Genomic DNA, 22,360 nt, shown 5'->3' with positions numbered 1-22,360 from the left:
ATGGCTGTGTCTGTGCTGGTGACACAGAGATACACGCCTGAGTCCACCAGCTCCAGGCAAGCCATATGAAGGCACAACTGAGAGCTGTCTGAATTATCAGGGTGAAGCCATTTGAAACACTCTCATTCTGAAGCAGTATACTGTAGCTGTAATAAAACATGAGCTTTAAGTGATTCTTAGCATTCTGTCTGTACCAACACACATTTCAGACTCCTGCTCATCCCCATCCCTGTGATCAGGTTTTCCACTATCTGAGTAATTCCAGAAAACACAGGACCTGTGGAAACGAGACGCCAAATTGAAACTAAATCTAAGAGAGAGTTTTATGAGAAAAGTCAATGAAAAATCTAGAAGTGCAAGAGTAGCTGTGCCCAGGAGTCACTGGCTCCCAGGAGAAAAGTGCCACATATTAGAAGAGTGTGGAGCTCATGGTGGCAGTGGCCCACAGGATGGCACCTTTGTCTCCTTCTCACAGTGTGTTTGGGAGACAGGTTCTTCTGCTCCAGCTCCCACTTCCTCTTTGCCTGTCAGGGCTGAGTGGACAGTTGTCCTCCGGCAATCACTTTCCTGCTAGTAGATGCGCTCTTTGCAATGATAACTGGGTCTCATCTTCCTCTTCCTGCTCTCCCTCACATACAGATTTGCTCCATTTGGACAGAGATCCTGCGTGGCCCAGACCCAGGACGAGTTTCTTTCTCTTCCCAACTAACTTAGAGAGGTGCCTTACCCAGCTGAACTGGGCCCTTCTCTGGAGTCTGCCATGCCTCTTTTTAGAAATCAGTAATGTAATGCTAAGTAGGCAGGAAGCTCCACTTGGAGTGTGTGGAGGGGGCCAGGAAAGGACCATGGTGCACCACCTGCCCCCAAAAGCATTTCACCTCTCTGGGATGGGGGACCTCAACATGAGCTGATTCTTACAAACAAACTTCACAAGAACATAATGATCCAGGGACAGAGCCTACGATGCTTCAGGGACAGCTTGGGATGCTGGGAAAGTACAATGAGCAAGGAATGCCTACAAGCTGCCCTCACACAGCCTCCCAACCAGAGCAAAGCAAACCCTGATACCAGAGCCTTTATTCCTTCCTCATTCTTCCCACCCCCTGGGCTCTGTTCTCCCACTGCTTCTGGAGTCTCAGCATAGTCAGAGCTCCCCCTGGAGGTCACAAGGGTGCATTAACTTCAACTCTGTCATCTCACCCCAGCCACCGTTCTCAGAGCATGGAAAAGTACAAAGATGTACACAGGGGCTGAGCCGGAACATTTAACATGGGAGAACACATGGGCTAAGGAGGAATTTGCAGCCCTAATGTGAAAGTTTCATAACTACAGCATCAACTACTGGTTAAGCACCAATGACCACCACCACTATCTACACACTGGCAGAGGATAGTCTTCTTAAGAAATTTTTCAATGAGTGTTTATTGGTAATATTACATTAGAAGTTCTTTTAAAATGTAGACCATTGGAAAGTGAAAATGCAATTTGAAGTGCTTATTCCTTTTATCTACTCACCATCACCTTTTCTCATCCATGAAATCTAGATGTGAGAAGAGGCTGAAATAATTATTTGCCATTTCCTGCCCAACTTCAAAGCAGTTTGAGCAGATTTATACACAGCTGCTGTGCCAGGAACTCCAGCTTCCCCAGCCACATTCAAATATTCCTAGAGTACAGCTGATGAGCTTGTTTAATGAACAAAGGAATAGGTTAATGTAATGGAAATAGTAAGAACATACATATAAAGAATAATCCTGAACATTAAACAAATGTGCTTTGCATATGGTGCTGATAGCATTGGGTGAATGTATTGGTTCTTTTGCATAACGTGGGGGCACAGTCTGAGGATACAAGGCTGAAATGTAACTGATTAAAATAAATTTGTCAGGCATGGATTCAGCTCTGGGTATTAATTTTGTTTTAAAATTAGTTAAAGACTAATAACTTGTCAGTGTATGTCAAGCATTGTCTAAAGAAAATGTAGGACTAAAGGAATTGTGTTTCTTCTTAAATTATCCTCTCTATCAGGTTCCATTTATTCTTTTATCACTTCCTTGCTTTATGGCACTAGAAAGTATTCCAAGCTTTCTAGCTGCAGTCCTGGTAGCTATTACTTTTCTAAAGGGACCTGTCCTTTTAGTGCATAGGGATATACAAACAATAGGATGTGGACACCATACCTGAGCTTTTGGAGTGAACCATTCCAAGGGCTTGGGAATGATGTATATACCTATGCATATACATATACACACACAAATGTACATACACACAGAGAAATGTTTTTCTCTGATTTTGTGTCTGTCCACACTGAGAAACCATGAGTTTCTCTAATCCTGTCAGTCACAATTCCAAATTTTAATATTCATCCTAGTGTCCTATCTGATCAACCTCTCTTCATGTGACCACATGTTTGCTGCATCTGTGTCTATGCAGACAGAAAGAAATGCAATTGCTTAAGCCTCTGACAGCAAAGATTTCAATTTACAGTGAAGTAACTTGGGACCCCTAAAGTGGTGATGAGAAGAGATGAGCTGGGGCACTGACCTGCCCCTCTATGCTTCACAGAGCTTCTTGATGTTCAGCGTGGTGGTTGTGACCAATAAACATGGATTTGACTCAGTTGGGCTCTCTGATCCTGTTGTGTTTCTCTATTCATTTTTACCATGTTCTTCAGGAAGCAATGTCAATGTCTTAGAAACCTTAGGTATCTCTCTGTCTTCCCTCCTGGCCTTGTCTGTCATTTGTGCATATTTGTATCTCCTCTTAATTTGACCATCTTACATCATTTTTCTAAGGAGACAGTTCTGGTTCAACATAGGGAAAGAATCTCCAGTCAAATGATTTTCAAAGTGTAGTGATTCCCAGGATGGATGATATTTTGCCTTTTATAGAAATGGTGGTGGTGAGAATCAAGTGGGGCAGAAAAGAACTTAAGATTTTACTCTCTCCAAAAGATGGTGTTTCAATCTGGGAATTTAAACACATAAAAAAAGTTTGCTCCAGACACATATAAATGAATTGAAGAAACAAACAAAGGAATCAGAACTCCATAGAGTTAAAAACTTACAATATGAACATATACAAGGTTTATAACAGTACAAAAAGGCATCAGAAGAGTCTGACATCTAATGAATCAGGGAATTAAGTGGATGGGTGTAGGTAAACTTCAGAGATTTTTTTGTGGGATACCTGGGTGAGGTTTAGATTTTTCTTCCATGAAAGAAATACATTATGTTCTATCTTTTTAGATGGGTTCTAATGGATGAATGGGAGTTCACAATCAAAGAAGCGAACAAATTAACCCCCTTCTTTCATCAGTTAATTATGCACTGAGCAATTATTGTGTGTCAGGTACTCACTGGCTTTGGGGCATAGTAGCAATTAAGACACTGAGTTCTCAGGAATTTTAAACTGCTTAAAATAAATAGCTATTAAGCAGATATTGAGATGAACTATAAGTGAGTGGGAATAAATTCAGTGAAAGGACAGTAAAGGATGGTGAGAGGACTCATTAAAACCTGATTTCAGGGGGGCTGGGGATTTAGCTCAGCGACATAAGCACCTGCCTTGCAAGCAGGCAGTCGTGAGTTCAATCCCCGGTACTGATAAAAAGGAAAAAGACAAAAAACAAACAAACAAACAAAAAACCTGATTTCAGGTGGGCACTATATGTTAGGGATTAGAAGAATGAGCAAGAGTTGACCAGATAAGGTGTTTGGGGGACTCACAGAGCATAAACTTCAGAGGCATGCCCTGGAACTCAGCTTGTTTTGATTTCAGCACAGAGCAAGGCAAGACCGGAAGTGTGATCTTTGTCTGCTTTAGAAAGATTGCTCAAGGATAGAGGGTGGGCTGAAGTAAGCCCAGAAACAAGGAGTGCTTCTGACAGTGTCTCTAAAACTCAGGAGAGACAGCATCACCCTGACCTGAGGCCCAGGTGGATGACTTCAAAGATAAGACAAGGTTCTTCAAAGATGAACAGGAATGGTGAAAAGAGTTACAGTGAGGTGCTGTACTCCAGACAGGTTGCTCAGAGTTGCTTGAGCAGATTTGGTCAGCTAGAACCAGACCTAAGGAAGTTCAGGAAACAGATGGCAGTAGATAGATGGATTATGCATGACATAAAACATTACTCAGTAATCCCAGCATTGCAGGAAGCTCAGGCAAGAGGACTTCATGTTTGAGCCCAGTCTACAAAAGCATATGGGCAATGTCCTTAAAGAAAAAAAAAAAAAACACTCTGTACATCTAGTTTCCTGTGTCATGTAGAGAGAAGCTCCTTACTGCCGCCCAGATAGATGTTGCTGTTGGTTGTTAGAAAGTTCTTCCTCATGCTGAGCAACACATCTGTGTGGTTTCCACCTTCCTGTTCTGTCATATGGAGCCTTCTGGCATGATTTGGTGTTTCCTAGCACAGCATTCCTTCAGGTATTTTACACAATACACCCTTAGCATCTTTTTCTTGAGACTGTGATCTCTTTAGCTATCCCTGAGTGGCAAGATCTTCACTATCCTCACCAGGAAGATTTTCTTGTACAGTGTTCATTTGGGTTATATCTGCATACGTGATTTCTTATATCCAAGAAGAGACTTCCCATAGTCCCATAAGGAGGCAAGAGGAAGTGGGCAGGATACACATTAACACACTGGTCCTGGGTCACAGAAATAGTGAAAGTCCAGGTAGATAGTTGTCAACCTCAAAGGAATTGGAAGAAGGTAGTAGCTTGGATAAGGAGCTTATGATTTGGTCAAGGGCAGTAACATCAAGACTGAACACTCTCTTTAAAGAATAGATATATCACATGGATATTAGCACAGAGAAACTGCCACAAGAGATGCTCTCAAATGTGGACTTGGTCATGAGGACCATGCCAAAAGCTGAGATGCCTGAACAGAGAAGGTCCAGTTTCCAGGAGGGTGACCAGCAAGGCCTGCATGTGCTTGAATTTCATGTGTCAAGGAATGGCATCATAGGTGAACCTTGAGTCAGAGCTGTGTCTCATAATACTATGTAAGAGAGTAAGATGATAACAGAGCTGTGTGACTCCTTTATGCTTTGATCCAGTCATCCATTGCATTGATTTGGTCACCTCTGGAACACTAGAAAATAGGGAATGTGGTCTGCAGCCTATAAATAAACCTAAGGGAACACAGTCACTTTCCCTCAGTTACATTTTGTTTAGCATTGAATTCACATGCAACAACATAGTAATTACAATAGAGACTACGTTGCTTGCTACGCCTAAAACATTTAATCTACTTCTTTATGGAAGAAGTTTTCCTGCAAGCAATTTGATGGAAAAAAAGTTACCTATAGCTGCAGCAGAAATGTCCTTACCTGATGCCATGTTTAAGCAGCATTTTCAAAGAAACTTACATCTATTCAAGTGTTTTCTTTCCTAAGAAATAAATCCTCTCCACGAGCACTGATTTATGTGATATATGTGTTATATGTGATAATGATTACAAAGTAAGCTTAGAGTAGACTCTTGGGCTATCACAGTGGTTATTTCACAGTCTCCACTTTACCTTTAGAGGCTGTTGTTTGTTCTTCTTCCCAACACAAATGTCAACGTGCTGCTGGAGCCAATCAGTTCTCAGTGTAGGCAAAAGTGTAAACAGGCTTCCAAGGATCCTAAGTAATATGAACAGGGAATAAATACAGACTAATTAAATAATCACACGCCTCTGGAACGCAGTGTTCAAAGTCAGGGAAAATAAAAGGTTTGATGCCAATACACTCTGTCGTGCAAAAGGAACATGAGCATTTCCCATAGCTGACAGCTCTCACTGTGGGAGTGGGTTGAGGAAAAAGACACTTACACAGTATGTTCACTGCTGACTATGAATGAGAATCCATTGATGTCACTGAGAATTCGTGTTTTAAACACATGAAGTACAGATAAGAAATTATCCTGTTATAGCCAGTTCATTATTTATTGAGCTTAGAAGCCTTCAGTTCAATTTTCCAATGCCAAGCATCACAGAATGCTTGAAATATCTCAGAAGTGAAAGGTATCTCTTAGGTCTAAGCACCTGCAAACTAGATAGTTATCTTTTCCACATTGGCTCACATATTCTATTAAAGATATATATACACTTTACATAATTAGATAAGTGACATATATACTGACTTTCCCACTTTACATAAAAAGTATATCCATAGCCATTTTACAAAATTATAATATATAAGAGATCTCATACTGTCATACTGATTCTGCATTCATGTGGTCTCACTTTTTGATACTGGTCCAATTTCCTCTACTTTTGGTGCCTTGGTTTTCCTGTTTGATAGTGAAAATTATAATAGGTATATTCTATAGTCACTATGAGGATTTCCATGTTAATATGCACAAAGTACTTGAAGCACAATAGTTTCCTTTTATTCATGCAGTATATATTCAAAGGCTTGATATTTCAGAATACTAAATATGTACTTAATTATTATCACCAAATGTTATGGTTTGTGTCTGGATGTCTCTCCAAGACTTCATATAGTCATGGAGTGGGGGCAGCTGAATGCAGAATTTGTGTCTGTTATTGTATAGTGCTAGGATTAAGGGTGTGAAAGCTATACCAGCCCTAGAGAAGGTAACCTGCACACAGTATAAGGGAGGACAAAAAGGCGTGCTCTTCCACCTCCCTTGTTTTTGCTGTCTTCTCCCGCTATGAAGAGTTGCCCCTCTACTATGTTGTACCCTGCCTTGGAGTCAGGTGGCATGGACTAAAACCTCCGCAAACTGTGAGATAAATAATCCTTTTTTTTCCCCTTGACTTTGGATGTTGTGTACACTGTATTCGCAATACGAGAAAAATAATTAATAATAATTTTGTCTTACATGTAGACAACTATGATGGGGATTTACTAATGAATTTGGAAAGTAAGAAATGAACAATGATAAAATAGAACACATACAATAGTATACTAATAAAGCTATGTAAATTTATGAATAACTTATCTTTATCATATTCTGTTTAACACTTCTGGACCATGGTTGATTGAAATTGAAGCAAAAGTTGAAACCATAGATAAGGTGGGCACTATCACATTCCTGACATACAGTATGCTCTGTAGAAATAGAAGTTATTATCATTCATCTGCCTTCCCCCATTGCCTATTATAATTTTAGATAAGGACAATTTTTCTATACTCAAAACAAGTTCGTCATACTAATGAAAATGTAACATGGGCACGTGAGATCAGAACTAATATAAGACAATGTGTGAAACTGTGAAAGTCAGTCTTAATTAAATAAAAAGAATGAAAGATTTAAGATAATACTGAAAACCAAAGGTCAGAGTTGAGTCACCAAGTACATGAAATTTTTGTCTTGGAACCTGGAAATCTGTTATCCTGTCCTGTGACCTTAATTCTTCTTATCTTCCTAATATGGAAAACTATTCCTACCAGGTGACGTTGTGAGTTCCATTCTCATAACTTCCTGGAAAGTAGAAAAATACTAATGTTTAAATATGGCTCTGAATTGTTCCACCTCTTACTGAATTGAATTCTATATTTAGATTTATTCATTTACAATAAAACTGCTCTGGTACCAATACTCATGAGTGTCCCTGGCTAATGTGGTATAAATCTCTGTGAATGGGAAGCCCTCATCCTGCTTCCTAGTGCAGACACAGGGAAAAACCATGAAGGTCACCTTCCTCCTTGCCTTCCTGAGCGCTCCTGGTGAGTCTTTTTAATGGATGGGTCAGTAGGTGTCTATCATGTAGACAGGTCTTAAACTTGATGCCAAGGAAACAACAACAAATGCTGCCTTAGGGGTTCTATTTTCAAGGAGCTTAGAATGTTGACCACACAGTGTTTAGTAAGCATCTTTATAGATCATTAAATCTCCTTTGTTAGAGGAAGATCATGGAGAACATCAGTGATTCAGAGCAGAATTCACAACTGTGAAGAACTTGTCATGATCTCCCAGATAAATTCTGTGGAGGAGGCAAAATGAAAGATAGTTCACACAAAAGGAGAATTTGTCTTGACCTCTCCAAGAATTTTGAGTTGATCATTGATACTGATTTGTGGTTTCAGGACAACCTTTAACTGTCCAGTCTCAGTTTCATTGATGCTAAAGAACTGGTTATTTACCAAGAGGGTTTAACAAGCAAGATATTTAATGTTCTTCAATAAAAGCCTCAAACTCTATTCTGGATATCTTTATTAAGGAAAAATGCCAGTTATAATGTCACATGTCATTCGATCCTGAAAAATAGAGAAATAATTACATTTTAGTATTAGCAAATTTTATATCATTAAATGTACTACTTCTAAGTTGATCAGGTAAATATCCAATATTCCTGTATACATGCCTCTGAAATCTTTTTTTAATTTTTTTATTAAAAAAATTAAAAGAAAGGAGGAGGTTAAGATAAAAGAGGACATAACAACATAATAACATAGGTCAGAACAGAACAATTTAAGCAACATAGCGTTTCACTACAAGATAACCCGACATAACAGTAGCTACCATAGTGTCTCTTTCTTTGAAATATTTTAATATAACTTACATATATATTATAATATATTATAGCATTAAACACAACATGACAGTGTTAAACCATTAAAGAGAATGAAAATATTGCAGGGTATTTAGAACCAACTAACAGAAAACAAACAATGATTTCTATATTATCTCCTTGTCTATAAAAAATGTTGTTTATACTATCACATATAATAAAATCCAGTAAGATACAACATGATAAACCGATGGAGACAGAAGAACAAAAGCTTCAAGGGACTTCAGAATAAGATGATACTATATCAGCACTAGCTATTATATTGTCTTGTTTTCTTCAAAATAACTGTTCATACCATCACAGAGAATAAAATCAAACAATTCAGAATAGAACTATTCCAATTAATGAAAACATTATAAAGCTTCAAAGCAATACAATGCGGAATCATGTTTACGGCATACTTTTATGTATTCTTACCATATCTTACACTAGGGAAACTTCAGTATTTATACATGTGATTTTGATTTATTTCACTTATGAGTATGGTCTCAAGCTGCGCCCATTTATTTATAAATATCTCAATGTGATCATTCTTTATAGCTGAGTAGTACTCCATTTTATAAAAATACCACAACTTTTTTATCCATTCCTCAGTTGATGGACACTTAGGTTGTTTCCAAGATCTGGCTATTACAAACTGTGCTGCTATAAAGATGGGTGCACATATATCACTGTGGTATGATGTTTTCAGTTTTTCTGGGAATATGCCTAGAAGTGGAATAGCTGAAACAAATAGGACTTCCAATCCCAGCTTTTTGAGAAATCTCCAGATTGACCTCCACAATGGTTGTGCCAGTTAACACTCCCACCAACAGTGTAGGAGAGTTCCTTTTTCCCCACAGCCTCTCCAGCATTTGTTGTTGGTAGTTTTCTTGATCCTGGCCGTTCTTTCAGGAGTGAGATGGAATCTCAGTGTGGTTTTAATTTGCATTTCTCTAATGACCAATGACGATGAACAGTTTTTCATGTATTTATTTGCCATTTGTATTTCTTCATCTGAGAAGTGTGTATTCATCTCAGATGCCCATTTTTGGATTGGATCATTGAATTTTGGGGGTCTGATGTTTCTAACTTTATATGTTTTAGATAGAATTCCTTTGTCTTATGGAGTTCACTAAGACTTTTTCCCAGTTTGTGGGTTTTCTTTTCACTATCCTGGAGATTTCTTTTGCTGTGCAGAAACTTTTGAATAAGAGGGGATCCCAGTTATTGATTCTAGGAAGTATTTCCCGTGTGGTTTGATTCCTGTTCATGAATTATCTACCTACTCTTACGTATTCAAGGTTTTTACCCAATTTGTCTTCCAATAGATTTAGTGTTTCTGTTTTGATATTCAGATCTTCGATCCATTTAGATTTTAATTTAGTATATTGTGATAAGCATGGGTCTAGTTTTAGTTTTTGGTATGTGGAGAGCCAGGTTTTCCAACACCACTTATTAAAGATGCTGTCGTTCTTCCAGTGAACATGTTTGGCCCCTTTATCAAAGATAAGGTGGTTGAGTGTGTTTGTATTTGGGTTGTATCTTGTAATCTATTCCACTGATCTTCAGCTCTGTTTTGATTCCAGTACCATGTCGATTTTACTACGGTTGCTTTATGTTATAACTTCAAGTCAGGGATTGTGATGTCTCCTGCCTTGCCTTTGCTGCTTAGAACTGTTTTTGCTATTCTAGGTCCCTTCTGGTTCCAGATGAATTTGAGGAGTGATTTCTCTAGCTCCATAAGATATGTTGGTGGTATTTTTATTGGGATTGCATTGAATCTATATAGCAGTTTTGGGAGAACGGCCATTTTCACAATATTTATTCTTCCTATCCATTCTTCCTATCAAAGCAAGGGATGTCTTTCCATTTCCTGAGATCCTCTTCAATTTCCTTTTTCAGTGTATTAAAATTTTCCCTATATAGGTCTTTCACTTCTTTTGTGAGAATAATTCCTAAATATTCCATTTTTTTGGATGCTATTGTGAAGGATGTATCTTCTCTTATTTCTCTCTATGTGATTTTGTTGTCAGTATATAGAAATGCTATTGATTTTTGAGTATTGATTTTGTATCCAGCTACATTGCTGAGTTTATTTACTATATCTAGGAGTCTTTCAATGGAGATTTGGGGGTCTTCTGGGTGAAGTATCATGTCATCTGCAAATAATGATAATTTAACTTTTTCTTTTCCTATCTTTACCTCTTTTATTTCTCTCTCTTGTCTAATTGCTCCGGCCACTATTTCCAGTACTATATTAAATAGGAGTGGTAATAAAGGACATCCTTGTCTTGTGCCTGATTTTAAGGTAAAGGCCTTCAATTTTTGGCCATTTAGTATGATACTGGCTGTTGGTTTGTAGTAGATGGCCTTTATCATATTGAGGTAAAGAGCATCTATCCCAATTTTCTGTAAGGTTCTTATCATAAATGAGTGTTGGACCTTATCAAAAGCTTTTTCTGCATCTATAGAAATGATAATGTGATTCTTACTTTTGGCTTTATTGATATGGTGGATTATATTTATTGATTTATGTATGTTGAACCCTCTCTGCATGCCTGGGATGAATCCCACTTGGTCATGGTGTATAATCTTCTTGATGATTTGCTGCATCCATTAATATTTTATTGAGGATTTTTGCATCTGTGTTCATTAGGGAGATTGGTCTATAGTTCTCTTTTTCAGTTGGGTGTTTCTCAGATTTTGGTACTAGAGTAATATTTGCTTCCAGGAATTACTTAGGAAGGATTGCTTCCCTTTCAATTTCATTGAAGAGTTTGAGGAGTGTCAGCAGTTAGCCTCCTTTGTATTTCTTGTAGAATTCCACAGTGAATTCGTCTGGGCCTGGGCTCTTCTTTGTAGGTAAGGACTTAATTACATTATTGATTTCATTAATAGATAGTGGGTGATTCAGCAGTTTTACATCTTCTTGACCTAGCTTTGGTACTTCATATGCTTCTAGGAATCTATCTATTTATTCTGTGTTATCAAACCTATGAGAGTAGAGGTTTTCAAAATAGTTGTTGGTGATCTTATGCATTTCTACAGAGTCTGTAGTGATTTCACCTTTTTCATTTCTTATTGCATGAATGTGAGTTTTTTCTTCCCTTTTTTAAATAAGGTTGGCTAGAGGCTTATCAATTTTATTTATTCTTTCAAAGAACCAACTCTTTGATTCATTGATTCTTTGGATTGTTTTCTTAGTCTCTATTGCATTAATTTTTGCTCGGATTTTTATAATTTCCTCCCTTATTTTGGCTTTAGACTTGACTTGCTCTTCTTTTTCTAGATGTTTGCGGTGTAGCATCAGGTTATTTATTTGTATTTGTTCTGTTTTCCTGATGTGGGAACTCAGTGCAATAAATTTCCCTCTGAGGACAGCTTTCATTGCATCCCACAGATTCTGGTAAGTTGTATTTGTGTTTTCATTTGCTTGTAGATATTGCTTAATTTCTCCTTTAATTTCCCCTGTGACCCACTGATTACTCAAGGGTGTGTTATTCAGTTTCCTTGTGTTTGTAGGATTTTTACTGTATCTTTTATCATTAATTTCTAATTTCATGGTGCTATGATCTATGAAACTATACATGGTATAGTTTCAACTATTTTGCATTTATTTAAATATGTTTTGCGGGCTAATATATGATCTATTATAGAGAATGTCCCATGTACTGCTGAGAAGAATGTGTATTCTGATGTTGTTGGATGGAACACTCTGTATATGTCTATCAAGTCCTTGGTTCACATGTGTGATTCATTTCTGTTATTTCTTTGCTGATCTGTCTGGTTGATCTGTCCCTTGGTGTCAATGGTGTGTTAAGGTCTCCTGTTATAGTTGTGTTACTGCTAATTTGGTTTTTCATTTCTGCTAATACTTGCTTTATATAACTGGGTGCTCTGGCATTTGGTGCATATATATTTAAGATTGTTATCTCTTCCTCTTGAAGTTTTCCCCTAACCAGTATGTAATGACCTTCTTTATCTCTTCTGATCATTATTGGCTTGAAGTTCACATTGTCTGCAAACAGAATACCTACTCCCACTTTGGGGGGGGGGCAGTTCCTGTGGCTTAAAGTATTTTTTTCTATCCTTTAAACTTCAGTCTGTGTGTATTCTTTTTGGGTTAGATGGGTTTCTTGTAGACAGCATATGGTTGAATGTTGTTTCTTGATCCATTCTGCCAGTCTGTTTCTTTTAATTGATGCATTGAGACCACTTACATTAATGGTTATAACTGTTATATGTTGCTGTATTGTTGACATGTTATCCTTCTGCTGTTGCATTATTTTTCTGTTCTGTTCAGTTGTCTGCTTTGCTTAGTGCTTTTTTCCGAAGTGTATCTAAACTGTCTTTTCAGTATTCTTTGCAGGGTTGGCTTGGTGATCATGAAGTTCTTCAGCTGTTCTTTGTCATGGAAGTATCTTATTTCTCCATCGATTCTGAAGGACAGTTTTGCAGGGTACATCAGTCTACATTGGAAATCATTTTCCTTTAGGATCTGAAATACTTCACTCCATGTTCTTCTTGACTTTATTGTTTGTGCTGAGAAGTCTTCTGTGATTCTGATAGGTTTTCCTTTATAGGTGATCTGTTCTTTTCTCTCTGACAGTTTTTAATAATCTATTCCTGTGTTGGATTTCTGGGATGGTGATTATTATATATCTGGGTGTAGTTTTATTTTGGTTATGACTATTTGGAGTTCTATATGCTTCACTGATCCTGTTGTCAGTTTCTGTTCTCATGTTTGGAGAATTTTCAGCTATTACTTCTTGAAATATCCTCTTGACATCTTTTATGTTGTCCCCTTCATTTATCCCTATCAATTATATGTTGTTTTTCTTTGCATTATCTTGCAGCTGTTGAATTGTTATTTCCTGATTTCTTGTTATTTTTAAAAGATCTTGCCTTTCCTGCTCCCTAGCTGCAATCCTGTCTTCAAGGTCTGAAATTCTATCTTCATTTTCATTGAGGTGGTTTTTACAACTTTCAATGGAATTTTTGATTTCCTGTATATCTCTTTGCATCTGCTTTATGTATTCTGTTTGTTTCTTATATTTGTTCATCCAGGGATTCTACCTTTTTGTTTAGTTCCTCCAATTTTTTAACTGTGTCTTCTTTAGATATATTCAGCATCTTTTTCATTACTTTTATCATTTCTTGTTTTACCTGGGAGATTATTTCGAGTTTGAATTCCTTTAAAGTTTCCTGGAGTTGCTTTATTTCAGTTGCTATTATTTCAGATATTTCAGGTGGATGGCATATATTTTCTTCTATGTACATAGCTTCTAAGATTTCTTTGGATGGGCTGGAGGTTTGAGATTGCATTTTGGTCTTTCACTTTGCCATTTTCCTATATTTCTATGCTTCACGTGTTGTTCCAAGGCTTCCCCTGGATGTGTTGGAAATCATCTCCCATGCCCTAGGCTCTTGGGAATGAATGGAAGTTGCTGAGCCTGGTCCAGTTAGGCCCTCAGGCCCTCCCACGCCACCTTCAGTGTTTCAGGTAGCTGGGCAGGCACCTAACCACTGTAGGTGATGGGTTGAAGCTCTCCCCGGGTAAAAACCAATGCCCTGGAACTCACTTCACCTACTCTCAAATCCTGTAATTGAAGAAGTTCACTGGGCATAATATAGTTGGTTCACAAAAATCCCAAGGCTAGTCTAGTGTGCCTGGGCTCTGGACAGGTCCTTGAACTCCAGAAGAGATGATCTTAAAATCTCCTGGGACTCAGGGTGGTGCAAATTTACCTCTCCTGCCACTGAGTTTCCTGGTTTGGGAGAAGGTCACTGGGCATGTCCTGGGCAGGCCTGAAACCTGCCAAGCACAGCCTAGTGTGGCTGGGCTCTGGGCTGGTCCTTGAGCTCCAGAAGAGATGTTCTTAAAGTCTCCTGAAATCTTTTCTTCCTAAGCATATTTTAAAATACAGGAAAACTGGGCTCATATATTAATAGACCTTTGAAGCTGTAAGAATGTTGATATCAGTGGGCTTTACTTCACAATCATAATTTTTTGCTAAATGATGGAAAAGATAATTGAGGTAAGAGGAATGTTTGGGTAGAGGAATCTTACAGTGTTTTGTAAATCATTAAGTGAAAATTTTAGACAGGAAGCAAAGACAGGAACTGGGGGAATAAAATTCAGAAAATCCCATTTCTTTTAAGTAAGAATAATCTGAGTTTCTAAAAGTTTATATTATCTTATGGAAATGGCTATAGTACACCAACACTATATTGCCTTCCCCAAACACATAAAGGGAAGATCACTGCAAAGTGTTCTACCTGTCTGTATTTTTACTGAGGGGGTTCTAGGAAAAAAGGACTTTTTATATGCTAGATAGTGATGGTAACATAGGTATTGTATGACAAGTTTCTGATCCTCTGAGTTTGTATGTATTTGTGTGTGTGTGTGTGTGTGTGTGTGTGTGTGTGTGTGTGTGTGAATGGTGCATAAGGAAAAATACCAGACATTAATCAAGCTGGAAACAAATTTAAAAATTATATATTCATAGTCATATGAGAAGGGTACATGTTAACTTGTACATAGAATAAGAAATTTTAAAGCTAATTTAAAACCACCACATTCAGATTATGTGACACAAAAGAACACTGTCATTTCTTTTCTGGTTAGTCTGAGAAATTTCATAGTGGAGTAGAAATTCTATGATCATCTGTTTATAAGAGAGTTACAAATTTTCCCCACCAGACACCCTTCCTGTGATGATGTTGATGAGAAGATCATTGGGGGCTACACCTGTCAGAAGAATTTCATCCCAACAGCTGTCCCTGAATGATGGTCCCCACAGATGCAACAGCTTCCTTATCAATTTGCAGTGGGTGTTGTCTGCAGCTCACTGCTACATAAGTAATCAACAAACACATCCCTATGGTCTACAGTCAAACAGTCACATCCCTATCATCTACAGTAAACAGTCACGTCCCTGTAGTCTACAGTCAAAGAGTCACATCCCCATGGTCTACAGTCAAACAATCACATCCCCCTGGTCTCCAATCCTTGCCATTCCAAAGCACAACCAGGTTAAAGTACCTATGGATAAAGCAAACATATTTAGAGAACCTTACTGTCTCCTCAGAATTCCATCATGCTTTGAGGAAGATACATGTGGACCTATACCCTTAAAATTCCATGATGTCTTCTTTTTTTTTTGAATTTTTTCTTTAATTAAGACAAACATAAGAAATGACTAAATAATTTTTCAAAACAATAAGGGGGAGACTGAGATAAAGCAGGACATAACAATATAACAATAGAGGTCACAGCATGACTGTTTCAACAACCTAGTACTTCACCACCATATAACCTGACTTAATAGTAGTTACCATAGTGTCTTTTTCCTTGATATATTTGGATAAAACTTCATATACTCTAGCTTCAAATATTTTCAAATCAAGAAGCCCAGAATAAAGCCTTTCTAATTAATGAGTGAAAACTTCTTAAGTGCCAGACTTAAAGATGTAGAAGGGAAATATTGTTGACAAAGAATCTCCAAAAATTGTAAAAAACTAAGTCAATACACAGTCCTAAATAATATACCCTATCCATGAAAACTATGTCACATGGAGATAATAAAACCTATTGCATTTTTCAGGAAGACATTAAAAATAAGAATAACTTATTGTGCTCCATTAATAATCTACTCTATCCTTAACTTTGCCTCATCTCCCTATGATACTTCATTGTCCCAACCAGAGAAATGACAGGCACTGATCAGGATCCAATCCCCTTTCCATCTCTAGCTGTTCAATAGAACTTATTGGTTCCCATTTCTACAATTTACTATTCCAACAAGATTCTGGATTGTTAGTCTGCACTGCAATTTTATTTTAGCTAAGGAATTTTCTAACCTGCACCATGTGTGGTAGTGCACAATGTTATCTGCTCTGGAAAAATTACCTGTGTGATTCAGTGCTTGAAGAGAATGGTGTGTGTAATACTGCTAGTGACTGTTGGGGGAACTGGAGGGAGAGAAACCCCAGTTAGATACTTAGGACAATTTTAATCCTTTAACCCAGCAATCTGCAGGTTCTTCTTGGAGAACACATCATCGATGTACCCAAGGGAGATGAACAATTCATTAATGCAGCTAAGATCATTCATCACTCCTTTTAGAACAAAGACACCTGTGTAATGACATCACACTGATTAAACTGCAGACAACTGCCATACTCCTGTATCCAGTGATCACTGTTTAATCTGCCCAAATCTGGTCCATCTGCTGGTACTCAGTGTTTTGTGTCTGGTTGGGGCAAAACCGAGAGCACTGGCAGGAAGTATAACCTGTAACACAAGGACCAAGTCTGGGAATGCTAGAAGTGTAAGACATTTTAATGGTCAATTGGTCTAAACTTTCATTTGAGACATGGTTGCCAGAATCAGGCTTTGGATATGTGCAGCCTTAGAATATATTATTTCTTGAGACAAGCAGAAAATAAAACAAAAATTAAGTCTTAGGGAAGAACAAATTTATGAAACTAAAGTATGGCCAGTGATGTTGTGAGGAACTAGCCACAGAAGATGCTGCTAGTACAGAAGCTCAGGGACTTGAAGCTGTCTGAAGTGTATTCTTGCTAGAGAAAAAAAAAAGACCTCTAGACTTAAGATCTGTAGCCACTGATGCTAGTGCCAGAGAACTAACAACTTATTTATTAGAGGTATTTGAAACTTTCCAGGAAAAACCAATATCCAAAAATAGAGGTCACTGGCAAATTGAAAGAAATAGTGTCAATATTGTGAAAAAGAAGGAATGAAGTAAGAAAAATATTTCCGTAACTCTGTGGGTAATCTTTCATTCTCACATTTGCACTTGACAGACACATTCCCCTCACTCCTGCAGTGTATGGACACTCCTATCCTCTCTGACAGTTCCTGCCTCAGTGTTTACCCCAGTAACATCACTAACAACCTGTTCTCCTAGGCTTCCTGGAGGGTATACAGGACTCTTGACAGGTTAGATCTGTCATATTTCCTTACTGTCTGGATTAATCCCACTCATCTCCATCTTATTTCTCATCTTTGAAACACAAAAAGTTGCGTGTGTATCCTTACAATTGATTGTGGACCATGAGGTGTAGTTTCTGGATAAATGGTGCACCTTCTCTTTGTGATTTGACCATTAGGATGAAGGGTAGAAAGACACACAGATCACTGTTTACATGTATTTCAACTTTCTGAGGAGGTGCACTGTGATGAGGTCAGTGAAGGGAGTAGGAGAGTAGCATCAAATTTCTCCAGTTCTCACCTTTTCTTGGCCAGTGTGGCTGCCTAAGAAAGAGGAAGAACAAAAAACAAAGGAAAAACAGAATAGGAACATACTAAGATGGCAGAGGTTGGAATTATCATGGTTAGAGAAGGTATGTCATGAAAGACCAGCAGCATGAGAAAATGGACCAAGGAACATGGAAGAACTTCTTGGAGCACATTTCCCATCCAGATGTAAACAAGAACCCTGAATGCCTTTTCCTTTTTGTTCAGGTGACTGTGGTGGACCTGTGGTCTGTAATGGAGAGCCCCAGAGTGTGCTCTTCTGTGGCACAGGCTGTGCTCTGAAAGGCAAACCTGATGTCTACACCAAGTACCTGAGCTGCATTCAGCAGACCATTGCTGCCAACCAAACACTCATCACTTCATGATCCACCCAGTTAGTCAGCTTCACTTTCCTTCTTTGCCTAAAATCATTATTTAAATACAAATAATCTTTTAGCATCTCACCTCTCTCTAAGAACTTTTCTTGATAGGAATTGGCCACTTTTCTCTTGATGCTTGCTCTTATGCACCTACACATATGATTTAGTTCTTCAGGATCTTAGAAAGAAGAATGTTATTGTTAAATAAGCAGAGGTGATAGAAACCATCTGTGGCCTTCCCTCACTACAATTCTCCAAACTCCCAGGCCAGATTGCATATTTATTTAATTTTTTCAGAAAACAAAAAGGGCAAATGCAGGTATGTTTGAACAGCATAAATCTATATAATGTAGATTATACAAGTCTTGGCTCCAGAAGTGTCACCATTCCCTTTAGCCCTGCCTGGAGAAGGCACCATACACACTCTTAGTTTCTTATTGCCCTCCCCACATCTCCATTGTCCCGTGGGCCACCCAGGGAAGAAACATCTGGAGCAGAAGTCTCAATGAATGATTCCTGTGCATATTTAACCTGGGACAAAGGGAAAGTCACACCAAGGGTCTGAGAACAGGCCCACTGGAACATGTCTCAAAGGAGAAAATGTGGTCTCAGGAATAAGGTAAAGGAAATATACTGTCTTGGTTCAGGTGTTGTAACAGCAACAACTAGACTTGAAGGCTTGAGATAAAAATACGTAGATTTGTCACAATTCTGGAAGTCCAGGGTGAAGGCACCAGCAGGTCTGATATCTGGGGAAGACCAATGTTATAGATTTAAAATGGTGCCCCCAAATCTTGTGTATTCAGCCAAAGGATTTTCAGAATTTAATTGGAGAATGACAAATGAATTAATCCAGTGATAGGCTCATGATGAGAATTTAGGGAGTGGAGACATGCGTTACTGAGAGGAGTGGAGTGTGGGGCATGGCTTTGGGGTTTGCATGTTCCTGGTTCCATTGGCTTAGTCATTTTCCTTCTTTCTGTGCTTTCTGGTTGCCATGAGGTGAGCAGATTTCCTCCACTACTCCCTTCTGTCCTGATGTGTCTTCCTCATCCCGACCTAAAAGAGAAGCTTCCAAGTGATCATGGGCTAAAACTATGAAATTATCAGCCAGAGTAAAAGCATCCTCCTCCGCAATATTGTAGAACCATTTTTAAATCCAGGTCACTAAGCAATAGTTTCATAGTTAATAGTTAAATATTTGTGGATCGAAGACAGCTGTATTTATTAAAGACTGTTAACATTATCCTGTTTCCAATCTTCCAAAGCATATAAGATATGAAAAGCATCTAGATTCACATTCTGAACTTGAGTACTCATTAATTTTCAAGTCAGGTGCTATGTAATTGATATACATCACAAACACTCATGTAGACATGCTATTCACACATGGATGTGTGCATAAATAGAGATGAGAAATAAGGATTGTATAGCTGCCATTGGTTATATTATCGGTCAGGTTTTTAAATATTTTCCTTTTAGACTTCCTATTCCATCACCTTATAGAAATCCTGAACATTATATTTGTATTTTTAAAGGTTTAGCTAGTTGAAATAAGGCATGTCCACATGTCTGGAAACATGTTTCTTAAATTTGCTTCAAAATAATGGGAAAATGGCATCCATATAAAATTAGTGCAGAATTTGGAAGCTGCGTAAAATCTACATAGATATATTGAGTCTATTGCACAATGAAAATTACAATGATAGAGGGATATTGGGAAAGATTGGGTGGGGGAAACATATACTGATCTCTAAAATGATTACATGAAAGTTTTAGGCTAGAATTGAAGGTACACAAGGTAAACTGCTCAGTTCATCCTGGGGCAGATTTCCAGTTTGCTTTTTAATTATTTTATTTCTATTACCTCATGGAAAGAGCTATGTCAGACAAACACTCATCACCCAACTGTCATGCACACACAAGCAGAATTACTGTAATACTTTCTATTTTCATTCCTGTTAAGCAGAGTTCTGTGTAAAAAGAGTTATTTATTTTCTGTCATCAGGTAGCACTGGTCACTCATTTATTCTCTAACGAGTCTATGATCCTTGAAAGTGTCTGAGTATGTCCATTAGAGACAGACAGACAGAGACAGAAGGAGTATTTTGCATTTTTATAAAAAATAGTAGAAAGACCAATATTTTTAGCAAAGTTAAAGCACAAATTTCAAATGCTTATTAACAATGAAATGAGAAAAGCATGCATCAGTGTTACAGAATTTTTCTTGGTAAAATACTTGAAAACTCCCATTTCCTCACTAAACTCCCATTTAGTGAGGAAAAAGCACTGTCATTTCTTTTTCAGGTAGTCTGCAAAAAATTCATAGTGGAGTAAAAATTCAGTTTTTCTAAACAGTTTTTTCTAATTAGTTTTTCCAGTTTGCCCTGTTGGTGGCTCTCCTGATTGATGATAATGATGACAAGATCATTTTGGGTACACCTTTAAGAAGGCCAGGAAAGGCAGCCACGTGGAAATAAGGACATGCATCATATTTTCAATGTAATATGAAATATAAGTATTCCATTCTGTTCTCTTCAACTTTAGCTGTATCTCTGACAGTGCCTCATTATCCCAATTAACTCGGTGTTCTGAAGCAGATAAAAACTGATGGGGTAAAGAAATCTCCACCAATTTCCCCTTCAAGTCTCATTGTTGCAAATGTATCTTTTGCTTGCAACTCCTAAGCCTTACTATTCTAAAAATATGGTGGGATGTCATCCTATATGAACAATGATACTTTCCAGAGAATTACCTGACCTGTTCCATGTGGAATAGAACACACAGGGCTAGCTTAAAATATACTTGAAAAATATGACATTTGTTTTTATGTTCAAGATTGATGTGCAGTGTAATGGGATGAATATTATGTTGGGCACTTAGGCTATTTTAAATTCTTTAATACAATCAGAAGCCAATCAAGGATCATCTGGGAGAATGCAACATTCATGTCACTGAGGAAAATGAGCAATTCATCGACGATGACAAAATCGTTCCCCATCCTGAATACATGCCTGAGTTGTCAGTGGCATCATGCTGATTTAACTGAAGTTCCTTGACACCATCGACTCTCAAATTTCTACTATCTCTCTTCAAAAATTCTGTCTGTATGCTGGTGGTGGGTGCCTTGTTTCTGGGTGGAGCAACACAGAATGGTTTAGCAGTCATTGTAACCTAGAAGAAGGAAAAAAAGAAAATCATAGAACTGAGAATGGAGAAGAAGGGAACTTTGAGAATCCTTTGTGCCAAATTCTCATACAAGGCAAGGTTCTCAGAGACAGACATTGAATGTGCCTTGAAATACAGTAATTACAGTGGCCAGATGTCTTTGTGAAGACGATGTTAGATGAAACTAAGCAACTACTAGAAAGAGTGAGCTATTTAGCTGATGTGGGATTAGTGATATTCAGAGAACTAGAAATTAGAATGTAAGAAGAACCAGGGAGGCAACCTGTTGCTAACTGAAGTGTACATCTGCTGCTGAAAACATCTCTGGATTTGAGATCACTGGTTTATGATGTAAGTGTTGAAGGAAAAGTAAGCTGTTGATTAGAACTATTTGGAAAACCTTCTAGGAAATGAAAATTTCTCCCAAACTAGAAGTCATGGACCAACTGAAAAAGTGGGAATATTGTGAGAGAGGAACTATCATGGGAAAGATATTTCCAGCAATATAATGGGACATCTTAATACTGGTAATTGGTAATCTTCTTCCATTTTCACACTTTCATTCAACAGGTAAACATGCTTCCCTTCCCCAGTGCTTGGATGATTCTGTCCTGTATTACACTGATTGTCACAAAGCCCACCCAGGTCTCATCACCAGCAACATGTTCTACCCAAGGTTTCTGGAAGGGGGAAGGACTCCAACAATGTGAACTTTGTATTCCTTCTCCATCTCTGTCAGTTTCATTCTTCTCCGCCATGGTTCTCCCTTTCCAAAATTCAGAGAAATGAAAAATGTCCTGTATGTCTTTAGGGCTCATTGAAGTAGTTGAACAACTGATTGAAATCAATTACAAATTTTGAAAATGCAGAGATGCTTTTTGTTATATTGACAAATACAAAAAATTAAGGGTTAAGAAAAAAGGACACAATACCGCTGGCAAAAGAACAGTGTGACACTCTTAGGAGGAGGCTATACTGTGGAATGAGACCCTTGTGAAAGCTGTCGAGCTAATAAAACACATAGACTTCAATCTCT

At 37.9% G+C, this 22,360-nt stretch overlaps 1 pseudogene; it reads left to right on the top strand.

Moving 5' to 3' along the window:
• On the top strand, positions 1-22,034 carry LOC100712764 (trypsin-like; annotated as a pseudogene).
• Positions 22,035-22,360: the final 326 nt, after the last annotated feature.

Source organism: Cavia porcellus, unplaced genomic scaffold (genome assembly GCF_034190915.1).
Source record: "Cavia porcellus strain 051 isolate PalLab524CR breed Dunkin Hartley unplaced genomic scaffold, mCavPor4.1 scaffold_6, whole genome shotgun sequence".
NCBI classification, from domain to species: Eukaryota; Metazoa; Chordata; class Mammalia; order Rodentia; family Caviidae; genus Cavia; species Cavia porcellus.
This window is presented reverse-complemented; position numbering and strand designations above follow the sequence as displayed.